Below are 20728 nucleotides of genomic sequence, written 5' to 3'. Positions count from 1 at the left end.
TCTCTGTATTTATTTATGCAACCTCCTAGATTAAGTCTACTCGTGCTATCACTGCTTAAACTTAAAACACCTATGTGTACATCCACCTTCCTTCTCATTCTGCCTCTCCCCATCTCTCCCACCCTCTTTCTGCCTTCTCTTCCCCTTTTCTCTTTTTTCTCTATTTCCCTTTTTCTTTCTTCCTTTCATTTTTCCTTCTCCTCTGTGGGAACAATAATTGATCAGTTGACAGATCTAGGTCATGCTGGCAGGGGTTGCTCTGCTTCATGCAGGCTTGCCCAGGAGAAGGAGGGAGAGTCTGTCTTCCCAGTCCACAAGGAGCCCAGATGATGCAGCACAGCAGGGGGAAGGGGGGACAGATGAACTGGTGGGCTAGTTCAGGCTTCCCCAGCAAGAGTACCTGGGACCCCATTGATCACAGAGTCCTCAGTTATTTGATATCCCCGACACTCTAATTTTCCATATCCAATTTACCTCTGTCACTTTCCCACATTTTGCTCAGTGTCTATTCCCTGCCTGTTACAATTTTCCTCATTTTTCTTTCTACTTCCCCCTCCTTTCCTCTTCTTCTTCCCTCCTTCCAAAACAATGACAGAGCACAGATACTCCCCCACTTAAGTCATACTAGAGAGATGGCCTTTTGTTTATTTGCAAGAAGAAAAACAGAAACCCTGCCAGAAGAACTCTGTAAGTCATTTGCAAACTGCAAAACAAACCAACAAAGATTCACATTTTTGTTGCCGAGAAGCGAATATTTCAAGAGAGACTGTCAAGCTAAGAAACCAAATATTGGAAAACACGTTCTTTAGCACTGTTACTAAGGACATCTTAGGTTACTAAATTTCATTTTTTTTTCTTCTCTAAGAGTATTGCCTTCATAGTAATAAAAGAATGTTCAAAGGATTGGTTGGTTTTGGCTTCAAAGGCTCGTTCAGATTAACTCTCTGGAGGTGCTGCCCTTGCTTTGTCTTGGTGGTGTCACCAAACACTAACCCAACACAGACCATAGCTGTGTATGTGTTCATTGGTTCAATCACCCTGCAAGTGTTTATTGAGTGCCCACTATGTTGTAGTTGTAGGTGGTAGGTGGTGGGAATAAATGCATCAGGGACTAAAACAAACTCAGGGATGAAACCAAAGACAGAGTAGAATTTCTAAGATTTGGCTTGGTTTTCCATCTTTTTTAATAGCATTCAAAAGCACCAACAGGAGTGCCAGAAGCAAGAGGGAAGAATGAAAGACACAGCCTTTGGTTTCTCATGGAAATGGGTGGCAAGAAAGCAACTAACCTTTGATCCTTGTTTTACGTAGGGAGCACTGGGAGAGGACTCACAACTGTAGTTCTGTGTTAATAATAAATAAGAGGTGCTGCCTTTACTACTCCATGCTGTCTTCTGCCAAGAAGGAACTCATAGATATTTGATGTGCCCTCAGTTAGTATGTGGATGATGAAAGCTGATTTAAGTTAGTTGGCTTTGTGACAATTGTCTTTTGTCATTCAAGTTATTAGTTGATTCTTGGCACAATGCCACCCTGTCTGGTAGCTTATCCACCTCCCTTTTGCCTTGCTTTCTGCACAGAATTAGAGGTAAGGGGAGTGGGGGAGATACTTATATCAGACAGATCAGGGAAGGATTTGCCTCTGGCAGTTAGTTTGGATGAGGCAAATGTTATGCAGGGGGACCTCTTAGAGGGATTCATAACTCAGGGAATATCTAAGATAATCTCCCTTCTGAGAACCCTTTTATTTGCTACCCACCCATGTCACCCTAACTTAGGGTTTCTGGAATAATAAAAATTCATCAGGCTTTATTTGTTCTCCTCTGGTCATACACTACAGTTGGGACACGGGTCTTCTTCTAATCCATCAACTTGTGTTTCCAGTCATATGTACCCAGAGGGAAAATGGCTTTTCTTATGCTCAAACTGTGTACAAGCTGCCTGCTGAATGCTCAGGATGATTGCTTACCTGGCTGCTTCTATCTGCATTTTCATAGAGGTGATCATGATTGTTCTTATCTTTCCTCACATAGAGAACAGATAACTTTCACATGGATCCTGAGTCTTCCAAGTCAAGCAGTCAGTTCTACATCTCCTGACCTCATCTCTGAGACTGAAAGGTCATCAAGGGATTTGCAATATTTACATTTTCTAAGCCAATGGTTCTCAAACTTGGTGTATCAAATTGCCTGAGGAGCTTTATAATAATACCAATGACTGAACCCTATCACAGACCAATAAAATCAGATGTTCATCATCAATCTTTTTAGAGCCCTGCAAGAGGTTCTAATATGTGGTCAGATTTAAGCATTGGACCTCTAAAGTCAGCTGAAAAGTTCTATGATGTTGGGTAAGACACATCCTTTACATAAGCCTCAGTTTCCACATCTCTAAAATAAAGAATTTGGTCTAAAATATTTTCAAGTTTCATTTCAAGTTCAACACTTTGCAGTTTTGCAAATAGTCTTTTTGATATAGCACTTGAAAAGTAGTGATGCTAGAAGAAAGTATTTCAAAGCAGTTTCTGCTTGCAAGGAGCTAAGAATATAGACATAGTCACAGACAGATGACCAAAGTCAGACTGTGTGAATGGTGTGTGTGCAATGCAAACACTACATGCTATATCATATATATTTTATCACATATCTATATATGTATGTATTTCTTTATAAGGCATCCTTAGGATGGGAGAAAATGATTAACTAGTCACAGCATTTCCCTCATAGAGGAATCCAGGAATGATAAGGATTCTTTAACCGATCCATCTTATAAGAGAATTAGGAGCCACTTGAATGTGGGTCAAGAAAGAATGTGTTAGAGCTGGATTTAGAGAGTGCTAAGCGATGGTGAACCTTGGAAGAATCTCCATTCTTTAGTGTGAAGATTTTCATATTTCTCTTCTGCTCAGGGTCCAGTCTCTTCCCCGAGTCAGTTAGCCAGCAGTGTTGCTTCCATTGCTCTCCTTCTCTTGAGCAACAAAGGCTCAATGCCAAGAACCTCAATGGCAAAATTGCAGTTAGTGTGTTAGGCAGAAGTGATGCTGGTTCCACTCCCCAAGTCAGGTTGGCTCTGGCTGTGCATACATGAGTGAAAACTTGCCTGTTTTTTTTTTTTTTTATGGAGTCAGCAGGCTCAGAGGCACATGGGGAACAGAGCTACCATGCAAATGTGTGCCAAAGGCAGTCTCTGGGTAACTCACAAAGTACACGGCTGGCTCCCTAAAGTGTTCACACTGCTATGTCATCCAATCCCAGAGTCACAACCAGCTCAAGCCCAGAGGAACTTTCAAGATGACTTATTTCAATCTCTCTCTTTGAACTTTGATACCTCAATAGTGGAGCTGCAGTGGTCCCCTAGCTTCTGTCTCCAATAAGGGGAAACATACATTTTTCTAGATTATTGTGCCTGACCATTAGATTTCAGGAAGACAGGAAGAGGAAGAAGACAAAGGAGAGGGAGAATCTGTCTTCTTACAGATTTAGCCATTTTCTCTAGGTCTAGAGAGACATTATAATATAGTGGCTGGATTGCCTGGGTCCAAACCCTGGCTCTTCCACTTCCTAGTTTGAAACCTTAAACAATATAGTCAACTTCTGTGATTCTGTTGCCTCTTCTACAAAATGGAGATAATTATGGGACTTAGCTTTAAGGCTGTTATGAGGATTAAATAAGTTACTTCAGATGAAGTGCTTGGAACACTGCCTAGCACACTGTAAGTTCTCAAGAAGTATTACTTAATAGTATTATGATTGATACAAATACTACTACTCACAGGACAAGTCTAATCCTTCTTCAACATGAATTTACTTTAAATATTTCAAAAAAAATTGTGTTCCCTTCTCCCTCAAATTTTCCCTCCACTGGGCTAAATATAGCAAGATTTTCTCCTAGTTTCTATCTTATCATCCATAGAAAGGGTGCTGATTGCTTTTATCCAAAGTTCTTCTGGGTTATTCTATATTGTTTTTAAAGTATTCTTCTCCCAGTGTGCTTTGAGTAGCCCAAAATATTATAGAATATGGCCCCTCCTGGCTCCAACCCAAAAGGGAGAATATCTCAGCCCTTTGGCAAGGTAATGTAAACCCTCTAGGTCTGGCCTGGGTTTGCCAGCCTCTCCTAATCCTTTGCAATCCTGTTCCTGTTCCATGGACTGCTTGAGGACTTCTTCCGCACAGCATGTGTGCACACTGCTCCCTCTGCTGAGTGCTGCCCTCATCTAAAACTTACAATTCAAGAAAAATTCCAGCTCAGCATTCCTCTGCAGTCTCTTGTTTTGTCATCTATACTTCCATTTCTCCTGTACTTACCGCTATACTTAACATCCACTACACATGGCATAGGTACATGCTTACATGTCTATCTTCCTTTACCAGACTCTGAGCTCCTAGAGGTCAGGGACTGCTTTATTGATCTTTATGTTCCTAGGGCACCGAGCACAACACTTAGCACAAATTAAATACTCAGAACTTACAGCTAGAAAGAAGACAGAGAGAAGGAGAGAGAGGGAAAACAGCATGAGATTCCCTTAAGTTTTAGGAGCCATATGATCCTGTCAACTTCTGTTGAGCTGTTGTTAATTCAAACCTTCCTTCTCCTATGCTTGTGGTGTTTTATGATGTGCACAATAACCCGATCTCAGAACTTACTCTTTCTGAAGTTATCTTATTAGATTCAACTGATACTTTCTTTCTGACAAGATCTTTTGGGGACTCTGAATCTGTAATCCCATATATTAGCAATATCTCCTGGATATAATCAGTCATAAACCATATGTTGTAGGCACCTGGGTAGTGGTAGATGAGCTCAGTATTTATCACTAAACTTACCCCAGAGCAGAAAATAGTCACTGTAGTGGTCAATAGATCAGATGAGTGGAGGATGGGATGGCTATCTGAACCTATGTCGGCGTCATGGGGAGACACACAGGCAAAGGAAGTTTGGATCTAAGAAAAGAGGAAAGTGACTGGATGGATTGTATTTAGTTGGAGAAGATGAGGTGGTCAAGTGTTTCTTATCTGCTTCTTCAAATCTACTTTTTCCCTTTCACACAAAATTGTCCACCAGGGCATTTGACTTTCCTCCTAAACAGTGAAGATGAAACCTGGCCCAGGCATGGAAAAGGTTAATTGACGGCTTTTTTTTTTCTCAATGCAACCAGTGGTGTATAGACATCTGTAGTTGGATAAACCATTGTGCTAATTTTTAAAACAAATAAGAATTAATTGATTGTTCTATATTTCTCCTTCCTTTCTCCCTAACACTTCTTAATAGAAGGATCTTAATGCCCTATCACCATTTTTTCCATTAATTTCTTGCACTGCCAAAGCCTTGTCAAGGCCAAAATAATTTACTCATCAAATGCAAAAGCTTTTTCACAGACTCCTAGAGTTGTGAGAAATTATGGAATTTTCTCAGTCTCCCACTCAAGGCATCAAATCCCATCTGAATGATGTTCATCAGTTGCTGCCCAACCATTCCAGATATTCCCAGTAATCAGACACTAACCACATGAGTTGTGCTCCCCAGTTCTGACTGTCTATCAAAATCACCTGTGGGGATTATTATAAGCAGGTGCCCAGGGATGACCTACAAAAATACCCATTGTATAGGTTAGTATAGGACAAAGTCACCTCTACCTTGAAATAAGTACAGATTATTCTATTGTGCAGTTACAACTGAGAATAAATGATATTAGTATTCCTTTTCATAGTTGATAAACTCTTTGGAAAACACTATTCTGGAAAACACTTTTGATATCTCCTCAAAATCAATTATTATCCTTTCTCTGTATAAACGGTGCTCTAAATTTGTTGCAGGCAGCAATGTGCCCATTCAAACTATTCACCACAAAAATTCCCTTGTAGCTCAGTATGGTCATGCAATGCAGTTCAGATTAATGCAATAAAAGCACAAGTTTGGTTGGGGTTTTGAGGATTGTACTCAGGGAGACTGTGCTTTATAAACCATGCCATTGCCCCTTCCTCTTGATGGAGAAAATGGCATACTACCTAGAGTTCCAGGAGAGAGCCTGTAAAAAGGCAGACAAAAAACACATATCAAGAATGGCAAAGAAGGAAGAATTTAGGTTAAACTAAATGGACTTGGCTGTTTTGGTAAATCAAAAATAATTGAGTATAAGGCAATTCCATATGGCTAAATCTAATAAAAGGACCTTGGGTTCAAGATGACATAGCAGTTGTACCAGCACTGGAAGACATGTTTCCATACTTACTATCACTTATGAGAAAAAAAACTTATTTAATTAGGTTTCTATTACTTGTAGATGAATATAATCCTAATGAATCTATGTGGAGCAAAAATTTGTCTCTTTCTAACTTCTGCCAATTAGAACTATTCAAAAACATAACTAATATTGTGTGATCCTCTTTCTAAAAGATGCCTATCATGAATACTACTTATCTTGACATTCTTAGTTCCTTCTTATGATTATTGTATGGCATGATTTTAAACCATTAATCATCCTGATCCTTATCTTCTGAACATGCTCTAGTTTGATAATGATTCACTAAAATGCATTACCAAACTCTCCTAGATATAGTTTGATTGATAAGTGAGGCATGGACTCTTACCTACCACATTTTGGACTTTATAGTTATATAAGTTCACTTTATTATTGTATTATTTTCTCTTTTTTATTATTTATTTATTTATTTTTAATTCTTTTAACATATATTTATTTTTGAGACAGAGAGAGACAGAACGTGAACGGGGGAGGGAGACACAGAATCTGAAACAGGCTCCAGGGTCTGAGCTGTCAGCACAGAACCCGACGCGGGGCTTGAACTCACAATGTTTATTTATTTATTTTTTTTTTTGAGAGACAGAAAGAGAGAGAGCAAGAGGGGCAGAGAGAGAGAATGACAGAGGATTCAAAGTGAGCTTTCTGCTGAGAGCAGACAGCTGGATGCAGGGCTTGAACTCATGAACCATGAGATCATGACCTGAGCTAGGACACTCATGATTATGAGTAGGACACTTAACTGACTGAGCCACCCAGGCATCCCTATTCTCTCTCTCTCTCTCTCTCTTTCAGATACCACACTCTTGGTTCATATTGATGTTGTACTCATTCTTCTCACACACACAAAAAAATGCCATTATGTAAGACCTCTCCTATTCTTGCTTATAGTTAATTTTCTTTAAATTTTTCTTCTAAGTTTTTGAAATTTTACTGCACCTTGTGTCCTGTATTTAAATTCACTTTGATTATTTTTGGATTCCAATGATCTGTCACCATCAGCTTTGTGTCATCCTTAAATGATATAGACTTGTAATCTCCACATCATGAAGACGAATGATTTAAAAAAAAAAAGCAACATAATAGACCCAAGGGTATGGCCAAGTTCTTCATTACATTCATATTTCAATAATAGACTCAATGGCATGGCCAAGTTCTTACTTATATTATATTTTACCCACTCCAGAATGATTTATTCATACCCTTCTGTATCTTAGCCAAAAACAACAACAAAACATAGTTTTTACACTGAAGGAAGTAGACAATTCAATACGACATAGTAAGTACTGAGATAAAAGCAAGTGTTGTTTGCTATGGCATCATCTAGAAGACTTTTTGAGTCAGAAAAGTCTTCTAGAAAGAAGATATATGAAGGCTGAGACACAAACTTGACTATATTTAACCAGGTAAGAGGAAAGATAAATGTTAGACTGCATATGTCAGAGCCTAGAGAAAGGAGACCATGGTAGGAATCCAGGAATCCAATACCAGTTTGGCTAGATGGACTGTGCTTGTGTGATTTGGGGGCTTTAGGGAATGGGGAAGAAGGGATGAAGATAGACAGACAAGATTTATAGGGAGAGATGTAAGCAGAAGTCAGAGCTTGAATGGCATATGTTTCTTATTAAAGATTTTATATTGAGAGACAAGTATTGAAGGTTGCATGTCAGATAGTAAAATGATGATTTGCAGTTTTAATTATTAAATAACATTATTTGAGTTATTTAAAAATGTTAACATGCTTTAAAAAATCTTGCAATGTTGTTCTAGTGACAGTGTGGAAAATGAATTAAAAAGGGGGCAAGACTAGAGGCAAGGTAACCTTCTAGAGGATGTTGCACCCAATCAGCAACCAGGGTGAGTGCTGCAGAGATGGGGAGATACAGGAGTATTCAAGAATTGTGGAGGTTGAAGGGTTATAACTTGGATATGGAAAGGAAAGAGGATGGCAAGTGATAAAGGAAAGTGAAAGAAAACTTCTAGTTTGGGGGTAAGTGATGTTCAGGTGGATTTTAAGGAGATGGTGATAAATGCAGTTTGGGTCATGATGGGTTTGAAGATGCCTAATGGGCATTTTCAAGGTGTTATCCAATAAGAAGCTAACTACATCAATCTGGAACTCTGGAGAGATCTCTAACCTTCAACAAAGATGGTCTACAACATAGATACAATTAATGACCCAGGAAGAGAGTACAGAGTATATACTAGGTAACTAGTATTTAAAGTTTGGGAAGAGAAGAAATCTTGGGAAGATAATTGACAAGAAGTGACCAAAAACATATAAGAAAATCCAGGAAAGTGTGATGCCACCAAGGTCAAATGATGTGTATTTGGAGAAGGCAGGAACAATGATAGTGTCAAATGCTGCTGAGGATCAAATGAGATTATACTTAGTGACAAAAATATCTTCTATGCCCTTGGGAAAACAGTTTCATGGGGTAGAGCCCTAGTGTAGGGAATAAAAGTAAGGTAAGGATATAGAAAATGTGAGCAATTATTTCAAAAAAGTTTTTGTGTTGTTATTATTGTTTTAAAAAAAGAGGGAGGAAATAGGGGGATAAAGGGGAATTGCAGTTGGAGAAGATGTGGCTTTTGTAAGAGGGGAAAGACCTCTTTGAATGCTGAAGGGCAGGGGATAGTAAAGGGAAGGATGAAAGGAAGATCTAGGAGATGACTGACCAAGTGAGGTCTGTTAGGGAATATGAAAGGGTAGGAGGAGTGGTGAATCTTGAGCACCAGTAAAAAAATGAGTCATGAAGACAAGGAGAAAGAAAAATTGCATGACTATATAAAGTAAGGAAGGAGAAACTTATTTGAGAATTCCCATTATGATTGGATTCAACTGAAAATGACAGAAACTACACAGTAAAAATGGTTTAAATAAGATAGAAGTTTTTCTCTGTGGCCACAGAAACACTCCACTTTGTTCATGGCTGGTGTCATGTTTTCTAAGCTGAGAGACCCAGCCCTTTCTGTGGCTTGGATCTATTGTACATGGTTTTGACCTTCTGTCTAAGATGGCAGCATCTGTGTGCCAGACAGTGGGACAAAAGAGGAGAGGAAGAAGAGACAGAATGCTCTAGTGTACTATCTCCCAAAGAAGGTTCCTTCCTGGAAGCCCTCACATGGCACTCTCCATTTCATGCCTTTGGACAGAACTTGGTTACACTGCTTCTTTCAGATGCAAGGGAGTGTGGGGAATGCATCATCCACTTTGGATGACCACATGCCCAGACAAATTCAGGGGCTTATTATCATGGCAGGAGGGGAGGATGGATGTTAAGAGACAATTAGCATTTTGTATGACAGGAGGGAATGTTAGATCTCCCCCCAAGAAGGATGGAAGAAGCCTTTGGGCCCATACAACACACATGCGGTTAAGATATTACCACCTACTTTGTGGCATCTAACCATGAATTTTCAACATTTCTAGTCATTAGAGAAATGCGAATCAAAATCACAATGAAATACTACTTTACACCCATTAGGATGGCTGTTGTTTAAAACATTTAAAAAGAGAAGTAAAGAAATGTTGGTGATGATATGGACAAATTGAACTGGAACCCCTGTGCATTGCTGGTGGGCAAGTAAAGTGGTGCAACTATTGTGACAAACAGTTTGGTGGTTCCTCAAAAAGTTAAAAATGGAATTATTGTATGATCTAGTAATTCCACTTCTAGGTATATAGAAATTTTCAAACAAAAATTTGAAAGAAGGGACTCATATTTGTACAGCCATCTTCATAGCAGCATTATTCACAATAGGCAAAAAGTGGAAGCAACCCATCAGTGGATGAATGGATCCATCAGTGGATCCATCAGTGGATGGATAGATCAACAAAATACAATGTATATGTACAGTCAAGTGTTCTCCAGCCTTAATGAAATTAATGAATGAAATTCTGACACGTGCTACAACATGGATGAATCTTGAAAACAGTGTGAAAGAAATCAGACACAAAAGGGTAAATATTGTATGAGTCCACTTATATGAGGTACTTATGAAAGACAAATTCATAGATACAGAAACTAAAAGTTTCCAGTGGCTGAGGGGAGGAAGGAATGGGGAGTTATTATCCGATGGGTAAAGGTTCTGTTTGGGATGATGAAGAAGTTCGGGAGATGGATGGTAATGATGGCTGCACAACACTGTGAATGTATTAATGCCACTGCATTGTGCATTTAAAATGTTTAAAATGGTTTCTTTTATGTTGCATATAACTTACTCAGATAAAGAAAAATGCAAAAAGAGGGAGAATCAGCTGTCCTTGTGCAGTAGGGATACAGCCAAACTTTTCAGCTTGGCTGCAGGAAGTTGGAGGAGTCTGCATTCAATGACTTTGATTTTCTCTGAGCATAAATTGGCCAAGAGGTGTGTTTGCACACATGTGTGTACATGTTCACATACATGTCCATAAATCTGTATGTTTTGTTTTCCAGAAAGCAGAAAAGGACAAAAACAGTGACCTGTGTAATGGGCAAAACCCTCCTATGTAATAACCCTCCTTTCCTCATGGCTTTCTCTCCTCCCTGATTTTCAGATACAATATGATCAACTCCTACCCTATTTTTCCATCTCTGTTTATGGTTCTGGTCCTGCCATGTAGGAGATGGTAGCAGACCATCTCTCAAACATGGGCTGATCTCCAACTCCTTTCTTGAGTTAACCCTGAAAGGAATTACACAGACTGAGTTTTACATTTACAGCTTGCAGAGCATAACCACATAAATTATATTTCTTGATCTGTACATTAGTCAGAATATTCTTTCTCAACTGAGCTCTATCATCAACTCTGACCTTTGATATTGAGTTTTTCCCAGAGCCTTTATTTTCCTCATCCATAAAATAGGATATTTAAACTTCCTTGGAATGTAGTTTCCATGTTTTCACTGAATTATGTTTGTGAAACCTGGTACTCAATACTTATCAGAAAAGTAGAAGCCAACATTTTTATGGGGTTTTTGAGCAGCTCATTTACTGGGGACTTCAATTCCCTCTCAGTCCCCCTCACCATGTCCCCCACACACACCCCCACCACCACCACCTGGACCACTCTTTCTCCTATAATCACTCACCAGTTCAGTTCAGGTAGGCCTCTGGATGACCTGTATCTGTCCCTCCTCTCCGCCTGTCTGCCCTGTCTCTGTTCAGGCTCTGTCTCTTGATTTTGCTCCACTGACCCCAGACACTGACCCTGGACACTAATGCCCCACCACAGCACAGTGCCTTTGCACACACTGCAAATATCCTTCCTGTAGGATTAGCCCAGTGCAACACTGTACTAACTTGTTTTAATATTGAGGGTGATGGAATAAACAAGACCAGGAAAATAATTTAAAAGGCTGAAAAGGAGGACAGAGTTGTGATACCCACTCTACTACTCTATCATTTCTATACTGAGCCTTCATGTGGACCACTCATTAGTTTCCTTGTTACTAGTCTGCCCAAGGAAAAGAAGGAGTTTATTTCTATATAATGTCCTTAGAGTTGTGGCAGTTCAAGTGTAGTCCCTGAATCAGAAAGTCTGGAGCTTTCTGGAACATAGCTATGTGCATTTTAATAAGCCCTTTAGGTGATTGATGCTAAATTTGGAGAACCACTGACTTAGAGAAGTAGTGAACACAGATGGAGGGAGCTCTGACTAGAAAGGTCAGTGGTGGGGGATGGAGGTGGAGAGGATAGTCACATCTCTGTCCTCATATGAGGGGTCTCAGTTTCTCTTGAATATAACCACCTTAGGGGGGAAAAAAAAAAACCACTAGGGCAGAGCAAGCTTGGTGGTATGTAAGCAATGAAAATATATAAAATAAATAATTGAATATTACCTTTTGCTAGGATTGCCAGATTTAGCAAATAAAAATCCAGACACTCAATAAATTTGAATTCCAGATAAGCAACAATTTTTTTTATTATCACAGCATATACTTATACTAAAAAATTATTTGCTGTTGATCTGAATTTCAAAGTTAAACGGGCATCTTGCATTTATTCTATTTTTTATTTTTAATTTTTTTTAACGTTTATTTATTTTTGAGACAGACAGAGACAGAGCATGAATGGGGGAGGGTCAGAGAGAGAGGGAGACACAGAATCTGAAACGGGCTCCAGGCTCTGAGCTGTCAGCACAGAGCCCGACGCGGGGCTCGAACTCACGGACCGTGAGATCATGACCTGAGCCGAAGTCTCATGACCTGAGCCGAAGTCGGATGCTTAACCGACTGAGCCACCCAGGCGCCCCATCATTTATTCTGTTTTTATCTGGTCCTTTACCTTTTGTCCATTGAGTACTAGCTATGTAAGGGAAATAGCCTGATCAGAATTAGGCGTTTAAAAGGTGGAAGTTTTAGTAGTCTGTTTATTTACTTTTTAATGAAGAGGAATATGATTTGGCTGGGAAGAAAAAGAATGGCTGTTCTTCCTGGATCATTGGATTGTTTGTAAAATCTACATCTGGAAAGAGGGAGGGATGGAGGGAGGGGGAGAGAGAGGGAGGGAGACAAAGAGTGATAAAATAGAGAAAGAAACAAGATGGTGGTTGAAAGTGGCTCACATGCCAGAAAGTTCCTACCTCTTGAAGTAAGGAAAAGAGCACCTATATAAGGGCTAGACCCTGAATCCACATCCCCCACAAAAGAAGTGCGGAGCAAGCTTCAGGAAGATGGAGCTCCCTCCCTGGGGGCGCTGTCTCCTGGGCAGGTTTACTACACCACTTACCTGTCCCAGGTGACAGAACACTGCCTCAGAGGTGGGGCTGTGGTGCTGTGACTGGCGAATGAGTGACAGAGTCCCTAACAAGATGCAGCCGAGGGAGCGCCTTGCTGACAGAACAATTTGCTGGTGCCCAGAATATCTGTCCAGCCCCGGCAAAGCGGCAGGCTCGGCGTCAGGAGAAATTTCAGGATTTATCTTTCGCCTTGGTGTCAGGTTTTCTTCGAGCCGGCATACTTCCCACGGTGCTTTTCCAGACCTGCAGCCTTGACATGCTATCTGCGGAAGCTCCAGAGCCCCAGGAATTACATGTAAAACTATTCCATTTTTTTCCCCCTCCTGATCCGCTTGTGTTTATGTAAATGACTGGAAAAGCAGTTTTTGGCTTATTTCCGAAGCTTAAGGGCTTCGTGAGAAGCCTATTATTGAAAAATCAGAAACTGAAAAGCAACTTCTTAGACAATGAATTAGCAGCTCAATGACTGTGTGCAATGCCAAGTGTACTGTAACTGGCTGCATTGCAAATAGGATCTCCCCTGGGATTCAGTAATCAAACACGTGGCAACAGGTTGTCTGTTTCAACAGAGAGTGAGTAATCAAAAGAGATTTGCTGTTAATCCAAATATAACAGAGAAGTATCCAAGAGAAGGGCCCAGAGAAGGAGAAACTAGAAGGGTGAGGGTAGACCAGAGCTTTGGGACCTGGAATCCCATGTGCAACCGAGAGAACTTTGTGGGGGATGAAGGGGATCCATCTGAGCACTTGAGGCACTGCCCATGGCTACACATTGCAGCAAGCCAGAAAATAAACCTCAGTCAGCACTTGCCTCTCCTGCCTGGCCAGTGATGTAGACCTGGGGAATGAATTAACTAGCCTTCAGTGGTTTGCTTCAGAATTTGGACTCTTATACTGGTTTGAGGGGTGGGGGTGAGTCAGGGGTGGGGAAGGACTTGTCTATCTGGAAGGCACTGGTTAGAAGGTGGTGCTTCACTGCTTCCTGAGACAGTTAAGTTTATATGCCTACCTCTGTGTCTCAAAATGTGGTCCCAGACCAGATGCATTAATATCACCTGGGAATTTAGCAGGAATGCAGATTCTCACATCCCACCCCAGGGCCCCACCCCAGGCCTATAGACCTTTAGAAAGTCTGAGATGAGGCTCAGCAGTCTGTGTATTAAGAAGCCCTCCTGGTGATTCTGATGCTCATTAACATTTGACAACCACTGGCCAGTCTGATCACCTGGATGCTATAAGTCCCAGGTAATACTCAGGATTCTTAAGTGGGCTCCTATGTGAGTGCACCCCTGGCTGGATCCAGATCCCTGAGCAATTTTGTGCTGACCTGCTCTGTCCTGTTCTCCTCACAGGGCTATGGGGCTACAAGGAAAGAAATTTAACATTTATTAAACATGTACTAGTACTCAATGCCAGGCACTGGTAAATGTTTTATGTGTGATATTTTATTTAATCCTTTCTACAACCTTGTGAGCTAGGTGTTGTAGATATTTTATTGCTGAGAAAATTTTGGCTCAGAAAGATCAACTTTCCCAGATCTGGATGTTTCCTAAGCCTATATTCTTTGCCCTATCCCACCCAGCATCTCTGACACACGCGCCCTCTGCCCCCAGAATGCCTTGGGTACCGCCTACACAAAGCAACTGCCAGCCTGGCAGGGCCCCAGTTCTATATTTCTCTCCCTCCCCCACCCCACCCGACTCCTTGCCTCATGTTAATTTCCCACCTGAGTACTGAGCACTTTATAAATAGCAAATCTAAAATGAATTTTCTACCAGCGATCATTAGCTCCCTTGACATCCATTAAACATTCTCGCAAGCAGAGTGAAGTGACAAAAGGGATTGATTTTTACAGTATGCTTAATAGGGAAAAAGAAAGAAAGGTGTTGACAAGTCCTCTTTTTTTTTCTGTCCTGATATCACGAGGAATTTGAAATCAGTCAAATGACTTTTATTTGAAAAAAAAAAAAAAGGTAGGATTGGGGGTGGAGGGAGAGAGGGTGGGGAGAGGGAAGCAGCTTCCTGAGTACCCTGCTCAGCCCATTTCTGTATCTGTGACAGGTAAACATGAAGTTAGTTATCTAGTGCCAGCCACCAAGATGAATATGTCAGATTTAATGCTTCAAAATATATAGGGCCCAAGCCAGGGAGGGCTGAGGGGCTGGGGGAAGAAAGCAAGCGGTATTAGGGGAGAGGGAAAATAGCCAATCTTCTGCTGAAACTGTTGGAAGAATAAATGTGTTGATGCAATAGTTGAAGTCAGAGAAACCTGGCATATGAGGCACTGTAGCTGAAAATTTAACTTTGATTTCAATTTTCATATTTGTCAGCAATAATTATATTCACGAAATGTTTTGCCACTGTTCTAAAATACTAATAAGTAGAGGCCTTTGTAGTGTGGTTAATGGAGTCTTTTTTTCCTAGTGGTCTAGAAAAATTCCATTAAAGCGAAAAGTCATACTATATTACATCGCTTCAACATACATGGACTCTGCTGCTGCAGTAATGCCCTTCCTAAGACTGGAGCCCTCTGTTTAACCACAGAACCCCTAAGCTAGTGAGACAGTTTGGGCTTCAGACACCTCAGGTGTCTACCATTCTGAACTTCACAGACCTTCCTGGGTCATGGGGGAAGCCAGCAAGCCAGCGAGAGACAAAGGGAGAAGCCAATTCAATAAAACATTCCTGTCGGAAGGATGAGCTTTCATAAGCATTACCTCCTGGAGCAGGTTGAAGAGAAGACAGGAGAACATGATGGTCTGGTGGGCACCTGGCCCTGGCTGGGAGGCATGGCTCCTGCCCAGAGAGAGGACATCCATTCCTTGTCCATCACCAAACTGGACTCCCTCTTAGGGCCTTAACGCTGAAGTCCACCCAGTAATAGAACCTACATGTTCTTCCTCTCAGTCCTCAAACTGTTCTGGAAAGGAAAAGCTGAACTCTCTGGAGATAGGGTTTGATTAAAAGATCCAAGTTCTATTATTTTTGAGCAACTTTTCCCTGGGGTGTTGAAGCCTCTCTGTTGTCCCAGGGAATCTCCTGCAGGCCAGTGTCAGGGGGAGGAGTTAGGTGTATAATATACTGCCACCTCCTGAGAGTGGTGCTTGAGGAAGGGCCAGGAGCATCCTCCCCTCCATCCTACCTTGCTTTCACCATGGCTCCCCTGCAGTCTGGGATTATCATTCAGATGGGCTGGCATCTCTCTCTGGAACTCTCTTTCTTAAGCAGACTGCTGCTGCAGACAGCTGCCTGGTAGCTCATCTTTTGGAATCCAGCAAATGTAAGAATTCTGCCATGATGCTCTTAATTTTCCTGTCCTAAGTTCTGAAGAGAAACCCAGAGCTGTCTGTTCTGAATTGCCCATACCAACAGAAAAACAGGGAGCCAATGGACCTATGTGATTTCCTTCATCTCCCTCCAACACCCGCCTTCACATTACATTGTGCTCCGCATGTCCTAGTAGTAGAGTGACACGGAATTGACTAGTCTTAAGTTTATTTCCTAAGCCTTAAAGGGAAATGAGAGAGGAATGTGATGAAGGGCAGGGAGCCAGGACAGGATTAACAAGGCAGTCTGGATAATGGACAACTTGCAGAAGTCACACCTGGCAAAGGAGAGTGTGCATCCATCCCATGAATGCAGGGAAGCTCCCTTCCTCTGCTACTTCTGCTCTGCTTTTTAGGGCTTTGCCTCCACTGGGCTACTTCCTCCCATGTGAACCTCTCCTCTCCTAGTAGACTGAAAACATGAGCCTCTGCTCCTTCCCTAAAGTGCAAAGACCTTCCTCTGGCCCAGGCCTCTCTCTCTTCCCCTCCTTCCTTCCCTCTCAGCCCACCAATCCCTGCTTCGTTGCCGCCTGGCTTTTCCCTAGTGGCATGTGCCAGATCTTATCCCTATGCAGCACTTCAGGATGAAAGAAGGAGGGGATATTAAATCCACCAGTGATACGCTTGGCAATTGGGAGAGGCTTTTGTTGTGTCATTTCCTACCTCCTTCAGCCTATTAAGCAAACAAAAGTGCTTGTGGAATGAGAAATGTAAATGGCCAAAGCAAGCCGATTAATCCTAGATGTACAATTCCATTAATAAGGCCGCTTTTTAATAGGCGGCTCTGGCAGCAGCAGCGGGCAGGCCAGGAATTGATGTATTCTCTGTAATTGTATTGCAACTAATAGGATATGAAGAAAATTGTACCAGAGAAGCGGGTCTTTCAACACCATTTTCCAATCAGCTAAAATCACGACTTGCAGCCGAAAGCCTTGAAAAGTAATGACACACAAAACATATAACATCATCCAGGAGTATCTGTTACTCCAAATCTTGGTTTAGGAGGGTTCTTTCTTTCATTCTTTCTCCCAGACCTCTCTGTGTCCCTCTCCACCCCATCTCCATCTTCATGTCTTCGCCAGAGATAGGGACCAAAACCAGAAGAGTCTTGTCACCGGTAGATGGGAAAGGGGAGCGCTCAGGGACAATAAATAGCTCAACCCCAGTTCCAGCTCTCACCTGACACAGGCCATGGGCACAGGCTGAGACACTGATGTACTCAGACCTGCTTTAGGTTCTGGCAATGGATAAAGCAGACCCCAAATCCATCCTTGCCCTCATGATGCTTGCAGTCTATTGAGTCAGCAAAATTTGTGCTGAGTCCTTGCTGTATAACCTGTAAGGCACTTGGCACTTTGGTTCCCTGCGACCATCCCAGGAAGAAGGGAAAACGCCTCTGCCCTGGGTGTCTGAGCTATGGGCAGCAGAGGGAGCCAGGGCCCCCTGCCAGCATCTCTCACTCCCCCTGCCTGCCTTGCCTGGTCACTGGGTCTCTCTCCTGCCCATTTGTATGCGGACTCTGACCCTCCTTTGGTCACAGGCTGGAGAGTAAATATAAAAAGAAAAGGCAAAGCACATTTCAGTGGAAATCCCCAAGGAAACTGATGTGATTGCTGTACAGAAATGGTTCCAATAAGGGCAGAAAGGAATATTGCTTTTATAGCTTTTGGGACATAAAACATTTAGAAAATGTGATTGACTGGCAGGGTCTAATTTATCATTTATCTCATTCCCTCTGCTCTCTCCTCCTCCCCACAACACACAGGCAGACACTTACAGGCAAACTTTTTCCCCCTCTTTGCTTTCCTTTCTTCTTCTCTCTCAGAGACTTGGATTTATCATCATTCTGTTAAGCAGGAGAACTCCTGTGGCTATTTATAATTAATGCTCAGAAACCTGCCAATCCATTTAATGACACTAGCAGGTCATGGCCCCCTTATAGCTCTCCATTAATCATCATTAGAACAGCTCTGAGTTTTTACATTCTTTTTAAATGTTAATTCACCTCTGTAATGCTCCTTTTAGTTAAAACTGTAAAGAGGCAAGTGGCTGGTAGCTAGTTGCTGCCCGCCAGGGGAAAGGCATGGTGGAGTTGATAAAGCCTGGCTGATTTCCTCTGTTCTTTTGTCCTCCACCCCCTATCCCCACCACCAGATGTCAACCCAGTTTGTTCTTTGGTTGCCTGTATTTATCTTTAAAAAAAAAACGCCTAGTGGCTTAAAGTTCCAGGCAGATACACACACTCTGACAATCTTTGGACTCTCAGGGCCAAGGCAGCAACCTGTGCAGAGTTGCTGACCAGGTGTCATGACATGATTTTGCTCCTAAAGGTGATGGACCTTAAAGAAACCCAGAGGTAAGACAAACCGAGAACTACCCATGTGATTTTTCAAACACTCAAGAATATGCTCCAAATGAGCACACTGAAAGAGGTCATGTAAGGAATTCTTTCTCTGAGTCAAGAGAGCTCACCTCTTGGCTCATTGCTGCCACAGTAGGCTGAGAGATATGGGCAAAGCATTTAACTTCCCTCCTCATCTACAAAATGTAGTCACACAGGCTTCCAGTTATGGAGCGAATATTTCATAGGGACAGGAATAGAGCCAAGGGTCCTGTAATCGTGTTGTGTAGCGACAGATGATAGCCCCACTTGTGGTGAGCAGAGCAGAACGTATAGACTTGTGGAATCGCCATATTGTACACCTGAAGGTAATGGAGCATTGTGCCAACTACACTTCAATAAAAACAAAATACATAAATAAATAATATTTTCAAAATGAGGCCAACATCTGTCCTACCCAATGGAATCTGTAAAGATTAAATGGAGTTGCAATTAAACTTTTACAACTAATAACATCGATGCAAGGTGTCATCATTGATATCATTTCTTGACTTTATCTGCCACTTTGCATACATATCTCGACCTCCTGTGAAAGCAATGCCCTGTCATCATTCATACTCACAAGGACATAAATAGTTGCCAATCTCCACACTGTTGTATTCATATCATATTTATAAAGCCAGAAATATGTATTTTGAATCATCAAAACATATGGAGTAGAAAGTATGTTAAGTAAAGAGGTGTCTGGGTGGCTCAGTCAGGTAAGCGTCTGACTCTTGGTTTCAGGTCAGGTCATGACCTTGCAGTTTGTGAGTTTGAGCCCCACTGTTCACTGGCAATGCGGGGCCTGCTTGGGATTTTCTCTCTCTCTCTGCCCTTCCCCACTCGCGCTGTTTCTGTCTCTCTCAAAATCAAAAATCAATAAATAAACTTGAAAAAAAAAAAAGAAAGTGTGTTAAGTTGTGAATGAGGGAATCTAAATTCAAGTATCAACTCTGTTGCTTATTAACTGTGCAACTCTGAGCAAATTACTTCACTTCTCTGAGCCTCACTTCTCTTACCTTTGGATTTCATATTTTTAAGCCTCCTTGATTTAGTACATCTTGTGATTTTAATGTTTGCCCCATGAGTCTGTTCAAAGGGCCATGCTAGTGACCCAGACCTACCTGAGGCAAGCTGGTTCATTCAACCAGCTGAGCTCTCAAATTCTTGTCTTGTCAAGTTAACATGCCCTAGAGCTTAGAACTCTAACAAAAGCAAACACAAATAGATGAGGAAAATAGAAAATGTACATTTAATGCATTTTTACTAACCACATGATTTTTCTCAGTACCACCCATTTTGTACTAAGCATTTGGAATTATGGATTTGAACTTATTTTCAAGGCTATCTCAAATCCACACGTTCAACTGAGATGACTCCTCAGGGCCTACCAGGAAACATACACCTCATAGGTTGTATCATGTATTCCTTTTTGATAGTTTTCCAAAGTGTGTTGAGCCTCATTTTGTAGACAAGTAAACTGAGACTTAAAGAGGTAGAGTGCCTAGTCTGAGATTTATGTACACTGCAGGGTCACAGGTCAAACCCAGATCTCTTAAATTTAAGTCCAGGTGAGGTTTTTTTTTTGTTTTTTAGTATCTATCTTGTTTTGCCCATCCCCTCAGCTCCTATGAGTAAGGATGAGGTGATATACCATCTTGGATGAATTAAAGACATTTTTTCTGCTGTTCCTGTCCTGGCATGGATTGTAACTAGTGACCTAGGATTTGGGCTAAAAATCGACCTTCTTGGGTTGATTCCGCATTGTGCTTACATTCACATTGGAGTTGCAATGTATAAATGAACTTCAATAGTTTTTTTGTTTGTTTGTTTTGTTTTGTTTCATTTTTTAAACAGGAAAGCACACCAGCCACCCCCTTTCATTTTTAGTCTTGCTACCTGTGCTTCCTTTTTCCCCGTCCCTATTCCTTACAGGGACAGCCATACCTCTCTTCCCCCTTCCCTGCAAAGCGTCACTGACACTCTAAGCAGACACCAGTCCCCAAGCAGGGCTTTGGCCATCTGTTCTGCCCATCA

At 41.5% G+C, this 20728-nt stretch overlaps 1 protein-coding gene and 1 non-coding gene across 3 annotated transcripts in view; both read left to right on the top strand.

The window, feature by feature from the left end:
- The window catches only part of NTM (neurotrimin), a 939421-nt gene that overhangs the window by 5262 nt on the left and 913431 nt on the right, over positions 1 to 20728 (top strand). The gene's annotated exons all lie outside the window — the stretch shown is intronic.
- On the top strand, positions 9555 to 9681 carry LOC128776345 (U6atac minor spliceosomal RNA). The gene has a single exon (XR_008421422.1). It is a non-coding gene; the product is annotated as a U6atac minor spliceosomal RNA (small nuclear RNA).

This window comes from Panthera pardus, unplaced genomic scaffold (genome assembly GCF_024362965.1).
Source record: "Panthera pardus isolate Hobbes unplaced genomic scaffold, ASM2436296v1 HiC_scaffold_12, whole genome shotgun sequence".
Lineage (NCBI taxonomy): Eukaryota > Metazoa > Chordata > Mammalia > Carnivora > Felidae > Panthera > Panthera pardus.
This window is presented reverse-complemented; position numbering and strand designations above follow the sequence as displayed.